At 37.7% G+C, this 7,759-nt stretch overlaps 1 long non-coding RNA gene across 1 annotated transcript; it reads right to left on the reverse strand.

Annotated features, from left to right (window-relative positions):
* Positions 1-374: 374 nt before the first annotated feature.
* On the reverse strand, positions 375-7,004 carry LOC125318607. The gene is made up of 3 exons (XR_007200444.1): positions 6,651-7,004; positions 4,859-4,974; positions 375-847 (listed from the first exon to the last, which is right to left on the reverse strand). It is a non-coding gene; the product is annotated as an uncharacterized LOC125318607 (long non-coding RNA).
* Positions 7,005-7,759: the final 755 nt, after the last annotated feature.

Raw genomic sequence — 7,759 nt, forward strand, 5'->3', positions numbered from 1 at the left:
GAAAGTTTAAGGTGAAAGTTATGTTATAAAGATATCTTTAGATAAAGAGGTCTCAAATATATAGTTATTCCAGGGTAGTTTTGGATTGGATATTTATCAAGCATTGGAAGTGGTAAAATCACTTTCCCTGGAAGTATTTAAATAATATCTGGATATGGTCCTTGGGGACATAGTTTAGTGGTGGACTTGGTAGTGCTGGGCTAACAGTTGGACTTGATGAACCTAAAGGTCTTTTCCAACTGTAATGATTCTGTGGTTTTATGGATTCTTTACATGCTTTACTGGTGTGTTTACAGCAACATCTGTGTAAGATGCTGTGTTTTGCCCCTGTCTGACTACTGTAAGGTAGGAGTTTTTGTAACTGGTCCATTTATTGTAGTTACAGAACAGTTTTATCAGAGTAACAGTTACATCTGGGGGGTAAACAATAAACAGGAATAGCACAAATAACATACAGTTATAGAGGCATATTGAAATGCTTCAGTAACAAGCTGGATAACAGAAAAGCTGAAATACTCCATCAGCTTTTTTACTTAAGTTGAGCAATTAGATCAGAGAACTCAATGTCACCTTGTACACAAGAGAAAATCCAGGAGCATCATGGTCTGAAGAGACCAGCTGGAAAGTAACATGATTGCACATTTCTTCCTGCCAGTGATGTCTCCTTGTCATGAGAATTGTCATTATTTGTCCTCTTCTTTCAGGGTGCTATACTTGGCTGTACATGAGATTTTGTCCTGCTTACTTACAAAATGTATCCACCACAGCTTTAGGTGATGACTGGAAAAGCTGCTGCTCTTTTGTGTTGTGAGCAGTAATGTGGTGACATAAACAGCAATGGATCCTTCTAGGGTGATAGAAGAACTGCAGTTAGCCCATAAACATTTTTTGTCAGATTTATTTTCAATATTTACATAAATACCTTGTTCTTTAAGATGTACTAAACTGTGTTGGGGGTTTCATGCAAACTACCTAATTCAAAATTCCTTCTTGTATTTCTTGTTTCCAGTTGGGCCAGAAATATGAAGCCTGTGTTATGCCTCTATAACATCAAAATTTTAGAAGGAATGTAAAATAGTGAGTTGCTATTTATTTTTCTTTTTCCCCTGTGGGTTTGGTTTCTTGTGGTTGTATTTGTTTGTTTTTTGTTGAGTGTTCAGTACTGCGAAAAGTATTTGAGTACTGCTTCAATCTGTCTGGGACTTTTTCCATTACAAAAGATACTCACTTTTGCTGGTCGTTGGTTTTTTTTGTTTGCTTTTTCTATTTGTTTAGGTTTTTTTAGTCCTGGAGTACCTGGATTTTCTCTCTTTCCCCCTCAGCAGACAATCTTAATTATTGGAAAAAAAAAAAAAATTAATCTGGAGTGCTCTCTAGGTGTTATTTAAGGACCTTTAAGTTGATGCTGGAAAAAAGTTATTTCACGATGGTGAAGATCCAAATTTTGGAATCCTTTGCCTCTTATCTAGAACTGTTTGTGGAAAAACACCCTTCTTATGTGCTGGCTTGGAAGGATTCTGAATTTGTAGTGTGGTTGCACTTGGATTCATTGGCACTGTTATAAAAGTGAGTTAGGTGGTGCCTAGAGTGTATTTAGGAGTTTAACTGCGTAATATTTTAACCTACGGTGAAAGCAGGAAAATAAGAAAAGTTGAACTATTAGGTTTATACTGAGAACAGAACATGTTAAGTTTTAATGAGTTATCTGGAGCATAAAAGGGAACAAGCACAGAATCAAAGAAGTAACATTTTACCATTGCTGCAGAAAATAAGATCAATATTGCCTTATTTTATAATAGGTATATTTTATAGGATGGCAGGATGTTGTTTTAATATTATTGGAAGGTGAAACAATGGACTCCATGTTGGAAGATGTAGTAATGTTTGAGTTTTTGTAGTAAATGCTGATCTCAAAAATACTTTTGTTGGGAAAGATGAGCATGCATTAGCAAATGTGATGAAAGTTATATGTGATCTTATACTTGCAGAATAAAATCATGAAGAAAATACTCACCTTGGGTAGTTTGTGCTTACAGCACATTAAGCTGTAACAACTTTAATTAGTCTTTACAACATTAATCTTTACAACTTTTTATTTAAGATTTTTTTATCTTTGTTTCTGTGCAAGACGTAACAATTTATAATTAGCTAGTATTCATTATTATTTGGAAAAGGTGGGGGAGAAAAGAAGCTGTGGACTTGTAATTGATAAAACACTTGTCTAACCAGCAATGAAGTTACAATGACTATTTCGAGAAGACTTCAATTTTGCAGTAATGCTTACTTACTTCACAGATTACTCTTCTCTGCCTCATATCAACAGGCCAAGAGAAAGGACATAGGACACAGTCAAGATACAACTTCAAGAATAAGGGAGTAGAGAAGTCTTGTCTATTTTTCTGTGATATCCCTTTAAGTGGGGCATTTACTTCCCATGTAAGTAAAATAAACCCAACTGCAAATTTTCAAAGTGTGCAGCAGAGTCTCTCTTGACAGGAAACTTGAGGGAGGAGGTGATAAATTGTGGCAGGTAAAAAAAATGTTAGTTTTGGCTGCAATGTTCTTAGTAATTACTTGAACAAGAACATCCTGACTTTTGTTTCCCCCCTATCTCCTACCTGCTAAAATGTATGTGACATCTGTCAGAATTCTGCCAATCAGCTGACATGGTTAGACATCATTCTGTCTCTGCTTGAGAAAAGTCTTCTTCCACATGCCCCATGAAATCCCGAAAAGGAATTGTTTGATGACAAAAAGACAAAACTTGGTAACTCATTAAGGGGTCATATAGAAAGAAGTTGATTCATTTTTACAGCATTTAAACTTGTGCTTTCATTCAGAATGCAAATTACCCCTTAAGCTATTTTCTTCGATTCACGGTTTTCTGGGTTTTACTTTTGGTGTTTGTTTTGGTTAGTGTTTGTTTGTCTGTAACAGTTTTGTTTGCTTTTTTAAATAACTGCAGTACAAAGAGCCCTCCGGAATAATGATGAGTGCTGTAATTCTGGCAGTTTTTAAGGGAATGAACTAAATTTTAGTCCTTATTTTTGTAACCATGTAGGTGGCTTTTCTCCTCAGATGGACACATCTGATAAGGGGTCTGACTGCAGCATCATAATGAATTTTGATTTGTCACGTCTCTCAGACCTGTTCTAAAGTCTTGCTGGTCACTAAAGGGACCTGAAGGTGCACTTAGACATCTTCCTGAAGGAGTTTGCTCTGGAGCCAGGACCAAAATCTTAAAAAGCTATGGTGGGGTTTTTTTATTTTTTTATTTTTTTTTTATTTTCGTTCCCCCCTGCTAACGGACTGGGGAACCTTGATCTTTCCAGATTTTATTCTCTAGAGCTGACAAACTTCCTTACCTCAAGCTCATTGCAAATATTGCACATCCAGTGAACACAAAAAGCACCACTTGACCAATCAGGAATAAGCAATATAGTCTACTTGGTCATGGGTAAATATTTCACAGAAAGATCTGTGTGAACAAAGATATGAAAAGGCCATTGTTTAAATAGTTTCCAACGAGATCTGAAAAGACATCAAGAGCATTTCTATCACTGAAGAGACTGAACTGGCTCTGTTCAATCATTGGTTAAAGTCTGGTTTTGTTTGTGCCTTGATATTTGTTTTAGTAATGCTCTGTCTCTGTGAATATATTTGGCATCCTGCAGAAAGCAGCTTAAATTGTGTGCAGAGAGGTGCAGTCCAAGACTCCTGATGGAGCACTTAAGGATTGAAGAGATTTGCATTCTGAATAAGATGATCCTCATTTCCGTGTATAAACTAATATCATGGTACACTTGGCTGCTGCATAGATTACCAGTGTTGGTTGGGGTGGGTTGTTTTTTGTTTTTTTTTTTTTTCCTTTGTTTTGATGGGTCCAGTGGTAGAATAAAATATTTTGGTAGCTGAATGGATAACTATATTTAAACTACCAAATACAAAGCCCCACAATTCTGAAGTAAAACTCTTCCACTGATTAGAAAAACTGGTACTTAAGCAAACATTGCACTGTTTAATGCAAGAATAGAAATGTGGTAGTTCTTTGCTAACCTCAGTGTGGAGCCCTGTTAAGTAGAAGGTGGGGTGTAGTTGCCTGACACTCCTGTCATGGTTTAGGAATGGTATTCCCCAATTTAGTGCTCCCACCAAAACCACACTGCTGCTCTTTCCCCCCACTTTTCCCCTCCCCTTCCCTGCTTTGGGATGGAGAGAAGAATTGGAAGCCCAAAGGCAAAGATCATTGGCTGAGATAAGAACAGCTTACTGGAAACAGCAATGATATAAGAAAATAAATGGTAACAGCAACAATACTAATGACGGAGGGTGCAAGAAAAGAATCAACTCACATGGAAAACACAACCAATAATAGACAATACTGGACTGCTCCCTGTGCCACAGAAGGAGCCCCTTCTCCCTGGAAGAGAGTCTTTTTCCTATGCCCAGGCAGTGATGTGAGGTGGTACAGAATAATCTCCATATCCTGGCCATGTCCCTCCTGGATACTGGAAAAAAATTAACCCTGTCCTGGCCAGAACCAGGACACCTGCCCATAGAAAATATGCTATAATGAAGTTGTTGCAGAAAACTGCCCAAGTCTTACACCAGATTTAAGAGCAGCTACATTCTGCCTTCCTTTTTCTGTGTTGTCTTTGATGCAGAAACTGCAGAAGCTGCTTTGGACCCTTTCCAGACAGTTATTGAAATCAGCCTTCAGTAACTGTATTGTCTTTTACTGTGTACCAAGGTCACTGAGCTGCATGAGCACACAGCCCTGTTAAAAACAGGATTTGAGGATTTTAGCAGGTGTCTTTATACAGTTTGAATAAATAAGGCATATAAAAGCATGCCATACCTGTAAGTATTTACTACTTTTATCCTGATCTTCTGCCTCTTTTTCTCTCCAGTTGTGGTCCTGCTGGTCAGTTTTGATAGCAGCAGCAGCTCTCCAACATTTATCATGTCAAAGCTCTGAAAAGAAGGGAGGTATTGGCTTCTGGCATTGATAATTAGAAATACAAGTACATATCTTTTTAGCAGGGTTGTGTTTTGTATTTCTACACAAAGGAGGTGGTAGTTTTTGATAAAGTTGCTTGGTATTTTCCTGGTGAAGTATTGTTCTCAGCAGAAACAAAATCAGCATGTCAAAAATTGACTCCTTTCTGTATAATGCTTCAAGATAGTTATGTTTGAACTAAGCTTTTTCAACTTTTTGAGTAAAGTGGAATTTTAAAAGGACATACAGGTGCCAAGGTTGCTTTTACTATACCCACCACAGCATTCCTTCCACCATAGTATGAGGTCTGGATTCAAGCTTATCCCTTGCCTGCATCAGAACCAGGTGAGTGTTAAGACACCAAGATATGATTTGGTTTGGGGTGGATCTCTTATTTCTTCTCTTGAAGCATTCTGCTTCATGCTCACACTGATACAGACATTCAGTAATTCAGCCTAGGTGAAGGTAGGAAGGCAGAGGTAGAATTAATTTTTTCATGGCTGTCTTTGCTTCCTGTTTTAGGGGTAGATCTTGGATGTCTAGAGCAATAGTGTCAGGATAGTTTTGTGAATCTCAGGTACCTGTAGAAAAGGCACTTCTTGCAGAGTCCTTTAGACTGATGGAGATATGCCTTCAATTTACTTACATTAGGATATATAATGGAGAAGGACAACATTTTAGAGAAAAGAGCTTGTAACTAAGGTGAGCTTCTTTAAAAAATGTAGTATCATAGTAAATGCCTGGAGGAGGACTTGGGAACCTGCAACCTATGGAGAACATATGACCTATACTTCATTTGTTATGACAAAAGGTTTAATATTTATTTTTTCACTTGGCTTTTTTTTTTTTCTTCATACTATTATTGACTATTGTTAAAGTTAGAATAGCTGGCCAAAGAAGCTTCAAAGCTGTAGTTCCTTCTGCAACGGTAAAGATATATAACCTTTATTGTAGGATTTCTGTGAACTCTATGGGATTTTGTGGGGTCTGTTTTATTCCCAGACATCCCCAGAGATGACCCCTGCCTTTCTCACAGTATCTTTTCATTAGGGGAACTTTTCCAAATGTACATAACTGGCTGAGTACCTTCAGCATTAATAGGCTTATTAACCACTAATTCAGCACAACAATTTTAAATGCAGCTGCTGCAGAAGTGGACAGTGAGGAAGTACAAAAACTGTGCCTGAAGACAGAAGAATAAATAACAGTGTAGTGATAATTGCCTCCTGTAGGTACTGCAATGTGGTAATCATCAGAAGCCTATTCACTGTGTCTGCCTTTCCCTCTCTCCATGATGAGTTTCCTTCATCCCCCCATGCTAGCCTGAAACCTTTTAGAGAAGTTCTCTGGATTATGGCTGAAATGCTAGGAGCAATTAGATAAAACATCGCTGTCAATTTCTACAGAGAGAAATACATTTATTACCTTAGTTGAATTCAGGCCAAACTAAGCTTCTTCCCTATAAAAGTTGTTGGATGAACGGATAAACAGTTGGGTAAAGTACTTTATCTACCTTCAGACAGGACAAAAGGTAACAAACTGAAATGACTAAGGAATTGGAAATCTGTCACTCCAACACTGGCTTGTTTAATCATGGTCAAATACCTCACCCTCTGCATAAACTGCTGAGCACTCGCTTCTTGTGTCTTACCTTGTCAGGCTGAGGAGCCCTCCCAGAGAAAGGTCACACTTTTAGCTGATGGTAGGTTGTTGCTGGCATGAGTCAGGGCAGGATGAAATCCTAATGCATGTATCTTCCGATGTCAGCTGGAATTCTCTGTAGGTGTGCAAGGAGTGGGAGATCAGCACTTCCAAATTAATCCAAAGTGCACTGTGGCGTATTGGCCGCTTGGATTTGATAAGTGACACACCTTGTGTCTGAAGCCCGGGATCTGACTAAAGATTAGTGATGGCTTGCAACAATTCTGCTTTAAGAGTTGTATAAGGGTTATACAACTCAATATATATTGTGAGCAAAAACAAGAAATCAGAAATCAAAGTTTTGAAATTGAGTGAATCATAGGAATTAGGGCAAGCTCAAGTGACTAAGCAAAGCTATTGAATTTGATACTCCATCAAGATGTAAGAGTGTATTTGGTGTGATTGTGACTCAGCACCTGCTGGTGAGTCATTCCTCATCACTGGGACCTCAGTGCTGTTGGTTTTCTGGCTGAAAAAGAAAAGACGAGTGGGAAGAGATTTAAACCTACAGAGAAAGTTTAAACTCATGGATACAAAAGAGAGGGGGAAGTTGTACCCCCAGTTAGATTATTTTTCTTGAAAGACTTTATTTTTAACTTTTGAATATGTTATTTTCAGTGGAGTGAGATTAATTTTCCCAGCATTACTCATAGTGGACGCTTTTCATATTTTATTTCGCAGAAAATTCATTTGTGATTACATAAAACTATCAAACCTTTACAGAATCACAGAATGATTTAAGGCAATGCAGTTGGCTTTGTCCATGGCTGTTTTACACAGATGAGTTTAAAATACTTCATACCAATAACTCAGTTGTGAGAAGACCATAATAGTGGAGAAGAACTGAAATCTGTAAGTACAAACAGGAGAATAAACAAGTCTGAGAATATACAATATTTAATGAACTATGTATGTGTAGTTTAAACTGCAGAACAAAGTCTTGTCAGCAGTTACAATGTTCTGAGAAGGTGAGGGTTTGAGGGAAAATGAGGTGAAAAACAGTGAAATCCTCACCTCAGCTCTGATAGTCTGTGTGTTCCTCATATCACAAGTCAGTAA

The sequence above is a fragment of the Corvus hawaiiensis genome, chromosome 30, assembly GCF_020740725.1.
Source record: "Corvus hawaiiensis isolate bCorHaw1 chromosome 30, bCorHaw1.pri.cur, whole genome shotgun sequence".
Classification (NCBI taxonomy): Eukaryota; Metazoa; Chordata; class Aves; order Passeriformes; family Corvidae; genus Corvus; species Corvus hawaiiensis.